The sequence below is a fragment of the Eretmochelys imbricata genome, chromosome 12 (assembly GCF_965152235.1).
Source record: "Eretmochelys imbricata isolate rEreImb1 chromosome 12, rEreImb1.hap1, whole genome shotgun sequence".
NCBI classification, from domain to species: domain Eukaryota; kingdom Metazoa; phylum Chordata; order Testudines; family Cheloniidae; genus Eretmochelys; species Eretmochelys imbricata.
The window spans coordinates 4,211,548-4,222,988 of record NC_135583.1 but is presented as its reverse complement, the minus strand read 5'-3'; the positions used below and the strand labels follow the sequence as shown (position 1 = coordinate 4,222,988).

Genomic DNA, 11,441 nt, shown 5'->3' with positions numbered 1-11,441 from the left:
CTGACAAATGTTGCTCATTAAAGATCCAAGAGCCTGTTTCAAAAGTGCAAGGGTGGGACCTTCAGTGTCCTGGCTAAATTCCAGCATGAGTGACTGCCTCCAGTTGCAGAGATTTTTCTCATGAAGACTCAGTGGGATTAGATATTATTAGCTAGTGACTGCATTCAATTTCAGAGGTGGCTGCATACTGACACTGGGTGAAGTGGTTTGTTAATTTGGGATGTGCCTAGCTGATAGACACTATATGTTTACCAGGTTTCAGAGTAGCAGCTGTGTTAGTCTGTATCCGCAAAAAGAAAAGAAGGACTTGTGGCACCTTAGAGACTAACCAATTTATTTGAGCATAAGCTTTCATGAGCTACAGCTCACTTCATCGGATGCATGCAGTGGAAAATACAGTGGGGAGATTTTATATACACAGAGAACATGAAACAATGGGTGTTACCGTACACATTGTAACAAGAGTGATCAGGTAAGGTGAGCTATTACCAGCAGGAGAGCAGGGGCGGGAGGGAACCTTTTGTAGTGATAATCAAGGTGGGCCATTTCCAGCCGTTGACAAGAACCTGTGAGGAACAGTAGTGGGAGGTGGGAAACAAACATGAGGAAATAGTTTTACTCTGTGTAATGACACATCCACTCCCAGTCTTTATTCAAGCCTAAGTTAATTGTATCCGGTTTGCAAATTAATTCCAATTCAGCAGTCTCTTGTTGGAGTCTGTTTTTGAAGTTTTTTTGTGGAGGAATTGCCACTTTTAGGACTGTAATCGAGTGACCAGAGAGATTGAAGTGTTCTCTGACTGGTTTTTTAATGTTATAATTCTTGACATCTGATTTGTGTCCATTTATTCTTTTACGTAGAGACTGTCCAGTACATGGCAGAGGGGCATTGCTGGCACGTGATGCCATATATCACATTGGTAGATGTGCAGGTGAACGAGCCTCTGATAGTGTGGCTGATGTGAGTAGGCCCTATGATGGTGTCCCCTGAATAGATATGTGGACACAGTTGGCAATGGGCTTTGTTGCAAGGATAGGTTCCTGGGTTAGTGGTTTTGTTGTGTGGTGTGTGGTTGCTGGTGAGTATTTGCTTCAGGTTGGGGGGCTGTCTGTAAGCAAGGACTGGCCTGTCTCCCAAGATCTGTGAGAGTGATGGGTCGTCCTTCAGGATAGGTTGTAGATCCTTGATGATGCATTGGAGAGGTTTTAGTTGGGGGCTGAAGGTGATGGCTAGTGGCGTTCTGTTATTATCTTTGTTGGGTCTGTCCTGGAGTAGGTAACTTCTGGGTACTCTTCTGGCTCGGTCAGTCTGTTTCTTCACTTCAGCAGGTGGGTATTGTAGTTGTAAGAATGCTTGATAGAGATCTTGTAGGTGTTTGTCTCTGTCTGAGGGGTTGGAGCAAATGCGGTTGTATCATAGAGCTTGGCTGTAGACAATGGATCGTGTGGTGTGGTCTGGATGAAAGCTGGAGGCATGTAGGTAAGCATAGCGGTCAGTAGGTTTCCGGTATAGCGTGGTGTTTATGTGGCCATCGCTTATTAGCACGGTAGTGTCCAGGAAGTGGATCTCCTGTATGGACTGGTCCAGGCTGAGGTTGATGGTGGGATGGAAATTGTTGAAATCCTGGTGGAATTCCTCAAGGGCTTCTTTTCCATGGGTCCAGATGACGAAGATGTCATCAATGGAAGTAGAGTTAGGGGCATTAGGGGATGAGAGCTGAGGAAGCGTTGTTCTAAGTCAGCCATCAAAATGTTGGCATACTGTGTGGGCCATGCGAGTGCCACTGGTTTGAAGGTATACATTGTCCCCAAATGTGAAATAGTTACGGGTGAGGACAAAGTCACAAAGTTCGGCCACCAGGTTTGCTGTGACGTTATCGGGGATACTGTTCCTGACGGCGTGTAGTCCATCTTTGTGTGGGATGTTGGTGTAGAGGGCTTCTTCATCCATAGTGGCCAGGATGGTGTTTTCAGGAAGATCACCAATGGATTTACCAGTAGTTAGTGACATCTATCATAGCATAGAGATTGGGCCTACAGAACTGTTGGTGTTTTTGCCCATTGCTACTTTGTCAGGGACATTTTTGGCAGCCATGACACACAAGGAGGAAGCCATTTCATCCTCCTGAAGGAATTCTGCACCCAAAAATGTAAAATTATGCGCCAAAAGTTTTAGAATTGTGCACAATATTTTAAAATTCTGCAAATTTTATTTGTCGATAAATAAATGTGGCTCCAGCATGGCAGTGGGGAGCCCAGGCACTGGCTGCATGCAGGTGGGAGATCACCCTGAAGTCTTCAACCCCCCAATACAGGGACTCGGCAGTGAGGCTGCATCTGACCCTGACACAGTGCAAGGACTGGATCTGCCCCAGAAATGCCCCAGGGCCCTGCCCCCCTGCACCAGATGTGAGTGGGTAGGCTCAGCCCAGCAGGATGCAAGTGCGGAGGGGCTTAGTGATGGGATCCAGGTATGGGGTGAGAGGTTTCTGTGTGGGCAGCTCAGTGGGAGATCTGGATGCACAGGGGCTTGTTGGGAGGTTTGGGTGCAGGAGCAATGAGACACTGCAGGGGATCCAGGTGAAGACGGTTGGGGCTCAGCAGGGGGTCTGGGTGTGGGGCGAGGGGCTTGTGGGTGGGGTCTGGATGTGAGGGGTTGGTAGGGTGGTCTGGGTGCTGGGGGAGTGGGGCTTGATGGGATGGGGGTCCAGGTGCAGCCGGTTGAGAATCAGTGGGGTGGGGGGTCTGGGTGCGACGGGGCTTGTCGGAGGGGTTCAGGTGTAGGGGGTAGGGCTTGTCAGGGTGAGGGTTCGATGGGCCTGCTTAATAGGGGACCCCCAGCTGCTGCTGCATGCCAGGCTCCTGCTTCTTCCTGCGATTTCCCTCTCCCCTTTTCTTCTCCATCCCCCTCCCCTCACTCCCACGTTCCCCTCCTCTGCCCTATTCCAGCCCCCCTTCCTTCCCCACTGCCTCTTCTCCTTACCCCCTCATCCCCCCCTTCCCTCATTTCCCCAGCCCCACCAGGGGCCCTCACTGTTGCACAGAGAATAGGAAGACTCCCGGCACATAGAAGGGGAGCACGACCGGCACGATGACCCAGGAGCCTGCGTTCAGCCCAGACGCAGCCTCCTGCAGCTGGGCAGCTCTGTGCTTGCAGAAATGAGGGGGGGGGAGTGGCATATAACCCTGTTTCCCCCCCCCCCATGCCTTGCCTCTGTTTCGGGGGTTATGCCAGGGTCATCCCGCTTCTCCCCTCCCACACGGTTTCTCTTTGCTTCCCTGCTGGTTTCTGCCCAGAAGCACAGGAATTCTGCCGGGGGGAGCATTTTCTGGGGGTGCACAGTCATGCAGAATTCCCCCAGGAGTAATTTCAAGAAGTTGAGCAAGGCAAGTTAGCTTTTTGCCTGTCTTCCTCAGATTGACTGTTTCCTCACCCCCATAGTTAGACGTGCTGGTCAGCTCCAGAGGGGAAGAAGATGTGCTGGGCCACAGTTGTGAGATGAGGATTTGGCCAACGCCTTGCCAGCCCACTCTGGGCTCCTGGCCTGAGGGGCTTGCCAACAGGGATTTGGGGCACAGGGCCTGGGAGGGCAAGCCTCTGCGGCCACTTCCCCCACTTGCAGGTAAGTCAACATGGGCTGCTGGCCCTCAGAACTAAGTCACCAGGCCACAAGCTTGCTCCATTCGACCCAATGAGTTGACCTGGTGGCCAGAATTCTTTCCAAGATTTCCCCCCAAATAGCCCCCCGCCCCCCACCAGCAGCAGACTCCCCACACACAGGCTTAGCACATGCTGGGCAGGCTTGTGACTTGGTGCCCCAAGGAAGGGGAGAAGCAGAAGACTCAGGCCCCTGAGGGGCAGGCTGGGGCTTCCAGGAGCTCATTCACTCACAGCCAGTCCCCCCGCCCTCTCCCAACCCATCAATGGGGCCCCGGGACAGCCAGAAAGGAGCAGCGGTTCCCTCTGGATCACGGGTGCCCACGGCTGGCAGGCAGCCCCGCAAGCCCACTAGGGAGCACCCAGCTGGGCCAGAAAGGAGTGCTGGGCCACGCCGACTCAGACTCTACTTTGCTTCCTCTTCCTTCCACCCATTTCCCCCCTTCTTCTCCTGGGTACCAAGTCGCCCTCCCTGGCCCATCAAGAGGCAGCAACACGATTCGAGCCCCTTGGGCCCAACCGCACCACCACAGCTTATGGCAGAAGGAACGGTGGCACTCGACTGAGCCCCGTTCGCCTCATGGAGGCGCTTAGCTTCTGCCCTGCCTTCCTCACGGTGACCTGCTTCTTTCGCCCCAGCCTGCCTTACTTCCTCCTTTGCCAAGGGGAGCAAAGGAGCCAGCGGGAGGAGCGAGCCTCCCAGGGCAGAGGAGGCCAATGCACAAGCCTCGCAGAGGTGACCGGCCTAACGCTTCCAGCTTGCCCAGGCAGATGTTACTGCTGTCTCTCGTGCAGCAGGAATCCCTGGTACAAGCCAGCGGCAGAAAGGGGCACGTCTCCTCGGAGAGCAAAGGGAGCTGCAAAAAGTGAGAGGCTTTGTCTGGTGTTGAACTGGGGCCCTTTTGCATTTTAGGTAAATGTGATAACCACTAAATGACAGAAACTCTACTTGCTTCTGGGCGAACCTGGAAAAACCTGCTGTTGCTGCCCTTTGATAGCTCAGCTGGCAGAGTGGAGGGCTGTAGTGGGGGCTTGGGAAGTCAGTTGTAGGTTGCCGATTTGACTCTGGCTTGAAGGAGAGCTGCTTTTTCCTCGCCTTTCTGAGCAAGGCAAGAAAGAAAGGTCAGGTGGGCCACCGAGGTGCAGAAGCATACGTTCACACACTCTCCTTTGCTCAGGAGCTGGGGACCAGGAATTCTCATTGGTTAAAAGGGCGCAGCTGCACTCCCACAAAATGCATCACCAGCAAAAGACACCCTGGATGGAAGAGGCATGCCAAAGCCCAGGACTGAGCCAGGGACCTTCAGTCTAATGTGCTCACAGCTGAGCTACTCTGGTCCCTGCCTTTTGCTTGCTGCTACTCTCGTGTGGCTGTTTGTTCAGTCATGGCACTCCAGAAGAAAACTATTGCAGGCAGCCTAGCAAGGCAAGATTAGCTTTGCCTGCCATTCTCAGCTTGATTTCCTCCCTCGACCCATTCCTACCTTACTTCGTGGGTTGACATGGTGGCCAATCGGGACTGGGGCCCAGTGGCAGTGGGGAAAAGAGAGGGTGGTGAGACCCTGGTGGTAAGAAGATCTGGCCACCTCCTTACTGTCCCTTTCGGGGCTCCTGGCCTGACTGGCTGGCTGACAAGGATTTGGAGCTGGGAGGGCATCTCAGTGGCCGCCTCCCATGCTTGTTGGAGAGTTGGCTTGACCTGCTGGCCCCAAGGACTAAATCACCAGGCCACCAAATTGGTTGACCTGTTAGCCAGAATTCTTCCTGAGTAGGATTTGCCACCAAATGCCCCCTCCCTCCCCAGGGCATTAAGCTTCCCAGCAGCAGAAACCTCACAGGAAGGCTTAATACGTGAGCTGTTGTTGTGGTTTCAAACGTGGGTCATTCACAATCACACTGAGTGTCTGTATGTAGCTACAGACCTGGTCCAGGAACTCTGAACCCAGCAGCTTATCAGCAGCACCCCAACCACACTCAGGCTTCTAGCAGCCTTGGTTACTACTTGTAGGATAACCCATCACAATCCTAGTCCCAAATTCACCCCCCCCCCCCGCGGTGTGTTTTGCATTGTCCAGCCCTCTCCTGGACATTTCAGATATTTTAGGTCTGTTGCCCCTGTAAAGGAGCAATATACAACAGTTTGCTACTTTAAATGGAGTTACCCACAGAGTTCAGTTTAATGACAGCAGTGCATTAGTTTTAATTAAAGAATAAAACAAGTTCATTTAACTTCAAAGAGAGAGATTTTAAGTGAGTACAGCTATAGGGTATTAGAGTCAGAAATTATTACAAGAGAAATGAAGATAAAAGGCTGCCCTGTACTAAAACTTAAAAAAAACTGGACTTGGTTTAAAGTGAAGTCCCTTACCACATGTTCCCAGTAACATTGATGACTAAATTCTCAGGCCAGGATCTGCTTCCAAAGTCTGTTTCTTTTGTCATCTTAAGTGAGAGAGAGAGAGGGAGAGCTACATTGGGGGTCATCTTGCTGCTCACTTTTATAGTTCATGCCACTTTTGAAAAGCATTTTCCTGAGGTTACCCCTAGATAAATTTTATTCCCACTGTGAGGATGGAGACAAGGAGTGTCATGGTGAAAGAAGTGACATGCTATTGTTTGCTAAAATGCAGATCTGTTTGTTCCTGGCTCCCTTCCTGCCAAAGAATGGCCACTTGACCGATGATTGCCCGAGAACTTTAATGACACTTGGCTTGAGGTGCAAGTTTGTCCTTTGTCTCTGAGACACTGTTTTACTCAAACTTGTCCAGTAAACACATGTGAGACCTAATTTCATCTTGTTTATAACTTTATATATAATGATGCTACACATTTCATCATGATACTATTGACCAGTGAATTGTTAGTTTTCAAATGATATCTTCCAAGGCATAATCTGGATGAAGATTATTGCAGTAGTGTGTAGGGTGTGAATGCAGGGGTGCATTTGGTCACGGCTGTCCAGGTATGCTACTGTGTTCAGAATGTCCTGGAGTACATCATTAATAAAATGTCGGTGCATCACAGATGTGTTTGTCATCCAAAAAGCCATGAGATACTTGAAGTGACCATAATGCATTCCAAAGGTGGTCTTCCCTCCATCCCCATCTCTAATGTGTTCCAGTTTTTATGCCCCAGGCTGTCTAGTTTTGTGTACAGCTGGGTGATACTTACACGGCCCCTTAGCTTGGGGCTTAGTGGTACCAGATATCATTTTCTATTGGTGACCTGATTTAGGGCCCACTACTCAACACATAGTCAGAGCCTTCTGTCATTTTTATTTTTAACAAAGAGGTTGGGTGCCCGGGCAGGTGAAGTGAATTTCTGAATAAAGACCTGGGCTAGGGCCAACAGAATTACAACAGTTTTGATGCTCGTGGACCACTCTACCAAAGTGACCCACTTCATCCCTTGCTCAGGCCTCCCCTCCACGGATGAGCCATCCCAGTAAGTCTGCCTCCCCGGGCTTCTGGAGCGCATCACCTCTGACTGGGGGGGCCAAGGCAGGTGGGGTCTCAGTTCATTCCCAGTCCCACCCCTGGCCAAGCACTCACACTTGCCAGTGCAGCATGCAGTTGGGGAGGATGGTCCAGGTGACAGGAACAGACAGAAGCGCAGTGTCACTCAGGGGGCAGCTCAGATACATGCATGGAGGAAGGCATTAAGGTGACCCTGTGGTGGACCAGCACTGATGGAAGAAACCCCCTTGAATAGCCTCACTCTTCCCCCCCAGGCATGGGGATGGGGGGGACAGGACAACCATGGAGGGGGCTGCCCGCACATCCCCGTGCCTGGCACCCCACCGTGCACATGGAGAGGCATCCAAGGCTTTCAGTGTAGCTCCATCACAGCTGTGGGGCTGGCGGGGGCGGGGGCTGAGCTAGCACATGCAGCCCCATGAATCATCCTGCTGCAGCTTCACCTGTGGAAACATTTTAATGACTTTTACTTCCTCTAGATAGTCAAGTTCGACCGTCTTCTCAGCGCTCCGCCAGGGCCATTGACCAAGCCCAGCAGGGCCGATCCAAGGACCTTACTAAACCGTTCAGTCAGTAGTAGTGACGAGTGGTGTGTACAACGAGCAGGGACGTAACGCTAGCTTATGATCTGCACCTACCAGGAATGCCTCATTCATGGGGAATAATTGCAATCCCCAGCATGAACGGAGTTCAGTAAGTTACCTACACCTTTCAGCCTAGGGTAGACACAGCCTAGGCTAGCCTCTGTAGTGCGCATGCAACCTGGGACAGCTAAGGGTATCCCAGATCTGATATTGCTCAGCCTTGGGTGGCTGAACCCCACTTGTCCCACTCAGAAGTTGGAAGCTGGCTGCTCAGAGATCGCAGAACTGGTTAGCATGCCAGAGTCTCGTTCATTATCCGAATTAACCAGACAAGTCACTCCACTAGCTAAGAACAGCCATCCACCAGCACCTGCTGGAACAAGAAAGAGCTATTAATCTGACAATCCTTTCCAGCTCTGGATTCGGGGAGGTTTCCTGTGATGAATCAAATTAGGCTGTAGGCTGCACTCCTCGTGGTGCCCTTTGATCATTTACTTTAAGTTTCAGCTTTGCAATCATCCTTTCCCCAGAACCCAAAGACTCTGGCTTCCCATAAGCTGCCCGGTAGGTCATTGGAATAATGCCACTGGATTGCCATTCAGAATCATTTATAGGTGAAACTACAGTGGTATTTTAACATCTTTGTTCTCCGACTTTTGTTCTTGATTAATTAAAATATTCTTGGCAAATGTTTTCTCTTTGGTTTGTGTTGTGCTGGTCCAAACATTTCACCTCCATTGACACAAGATGATTGCCCCTGGCCATCTCCCTTAATTATGGCCCCAATCCAAAACCTAGCACAATAGAACTGAAGTCCTGCTCAGTTATCCCTAGCTGGGGTATTCTGGCTACTGGCTTGCTCTGAACACTGTAATTATTTCAAAGTAAATGCCTCAGACCCCCAGGACACTCAGGTAAGAGTATCGAGGGAGCACTGAGAGGCAGGGGCTGGCAGAAGCAGAAGCTCGCCTCACTGCAGACTGCAAGGTTGATCCCAAGATCCATACAGGCTGACTCTGTGGGTGCTCCAGGGCTTAGCACCCACGAGCAGCCAAGCTTCCCCCTGCCAGTGCCGTCCGTCCGCCCGCTAGCGGCCCTACTGATTAACTCCTCCCCCTCCCTCCCAGCTCCTCCATGCTGTGGAACAGCTGTTCAGCGGCATGCAGGAGGCTCTGGGAGGGAGGGGGAGGAGCTGGAATGGGGTGCTCTCGGGGGAGGGAAGAGGCAGGGAGGGGGCAGAGCAGGGCTGGGAAGAGGTGGGGCCGTGGGGGTAGAGGTGGAGTGAGGGTGGGATCTGGGGCAGAGGGGCGGCAGGAAGAGGCAGGCAGGGGTGGGAGCTTGGAAGAAGGAGTGAAGTGGGGGCAGGCTTTGCGGGGGGGTCGAGCACCCCCGGGTAGAGAGGAACTTGATGCCTATGCCAATATCCAACGACAAGCTTTTTAATTGCAGCAATTTCAATGTACCCTGTTTGAGCTGGAATTACCACAGCTGCTGGCACCAGACTTACGCTCCAGTGGAGTCTCGTTAAAGGATTTAAAGTGCACTCATTCCAATCGCAGGGCCTCAAAAGAGTCCCGTACTGCTATTTTTCAATAACTACCTCCCCAGCTTGAGAGTGGGTAATGTGGATGCCTGCTGCCTTCCTCAGATGCGGTAGCTGTTTCCCAGGCTCTGTCTCTGGAATTGAACCCTGATTTCCTGTCACCCGTGGTCACCATCTTAGCTACATGAAATACCATCAAAAGTTGATAGGACAGACCTTGTTGCACCATCTCAGCACAGGGTTGTGTGTGTGGCCCAAGGTTATCTAGAATCACGAAAGCAGATGAGTGGGTTGTTTTGGTCTGATAAATGCACACATCACCTGTGATCAGAGCTCATTGACATGTCTGGAATTACCACCGTTCTCCAGGTAATGGGTACAGTGACCGAAGGAACCGTAACTGATTTAATGAGCCATTCCCAGTTTCAGGGTACTGGCCGTGTGTATTTAGACATACCTGGCTTAATCTTTGAGCCAACCATATGCTATTGACAGGAACAACCAGGTAGCAATGCTTAGGAAGGAGAGTACAGGCCCCACCTTAAGGACAGGGGGCACCCCTGGCAGGCCCCACCAGGCTTCCCCAGAAGAAGGAAAAGGGTCTGCAGAGCAACATGTGGACTGACAGAGATGGCATTTCCCCCATGATTGGTCTGGGTCACAGCAGGGTACGATGACAGAAGAGAGGGACAGCCATCAAGACCCCCTTCTCCCCATTTCCCCCAGTTCCCTGGGTCACACCAGCAAAGGACAGTGCAATATAGGATGGAGTATGGAGACCCCCTCCTCCCTGTTTCCCAAGGGCTTTTTGAGACAACATGGCTAGCTGGCATGGGGGCCATGCATGCCTTCGAGGCAACTGCTAGAGAAGACAGCAGCAACAGAGAGTGGGCTGGCAGCAGGGCAGACTGGAGCTCCTGCAAGAGGGGGCTCTGAGGGTCCCACCAAGGGGGAGGAGCCACCCCAGCATGCACAAGGGTGAGCCATCGTGTGTGGTGGGCTCCACCGCGTGCCCCCCTACTCACTTTTGCAACTGCTTTGCCCTGCCGACAGACACATCTCTGGGACGAAACTGATCCCCGGATGGGCTCACAGAGCAGCTCAGCCTCACTTGGCAGAGATCAGCCAGCCCCTGGAAGGGGAGGGCATGAACTCAGACCCTCTTCCCTGAGGAGACCCTCGAGTGTCCCTGGGTGTGATACACAAAAAGGAGGAGGGTCCCAATCAGTGTTACCTCTAATTTTTGACAGGCCGTGTGTGCAAAAAAATTCTTCTGTGCAAATTGTTGTGCTTCTGTGCCAATGGTTGTGTGCGCGGTGTTTTGCTGAGTGCGTGGGCTTTAGGATCTCTGTGTGCGCATGTGCCCAGCTTAGAGAGACCAGTGGTCCCGATCTGCTTCAAGACTGGCACCCTGGGAGAGATGCTGGCCCATGAAGGGCCCTCCCTGTCACTCCAGTGAATGGGCAGACGGAGCGAGGGGTAGGAGCCAAGGCATGCACCCAAATCCATTCCCCGAGGGGCACCCGTGCCCATTCCCCGAGGACAGTATAGTTGTCCTGGGGTCTGGCAGGAGAAAAGGAAGAGGACCCCCATCCCACCCATGCCCTGGCACCCTGGGAGCAGCACCAGCGCACGGAGGGCCCTCCCAGGCAAGGCCACCCACTGTCTGATCTCAAGTCTGGGCCACTGGGATGGCTGCAGGGTCACCAGAGACCACGAGCCGGGGGAAACGGCACCGACTGGAAGGAGCACCGGAGGGCTGGTTCCCACCTTTAAATATCTGCCTTGCCCTCGTATAGGTCAGGAACAACACTGGGATTGAGCCCCTGGGCTCAGCTCTGTTCTCACCAGGTGCTGAAAACCCTGTCAACAAAGTCTCCATGGACTTTTTGCACAGGAGTTAATGGGAAGGCACCTGGCCCCATCAGTGGAGCTGTGCAGGGGGACGAAGCTTCCTGTGTGGTTTGAACAGGTGACAAACAGAATTCGAGTGGCCTCCTGTGGACAGCTGTGATATTACGAGCCGTTACAGCAACCAGTTGACTAGAATGGGGTCGACCTGATGGCCAGTTAGACTTAGAAAATGTTTTCTACTTTTTCTGCAGTTGACCTGTTGGCTGGCGGGACTTGGCCTGACGGTGTGGGGAGGCTCCAGTCCAAACTGATGAACCAGCCAAGGG

At 52.3% G+C, this 11,441-nt stretch overlaps 1 pseudogene; it reads right to left on the bottom strand.

The window, feature by feature from the left end:
• Nucleotides 1–7,554: 7,554 nt before the first annotated feature.
• On the bottom strand, nucleotides 7,555–9,769 carry LOC144273077 (18S ribosomal RNA; annotated as a pseudogene).
• Between the last annotated feature and the right edge of the window lie 1,672 nt (nucleotides 9,770–11,441).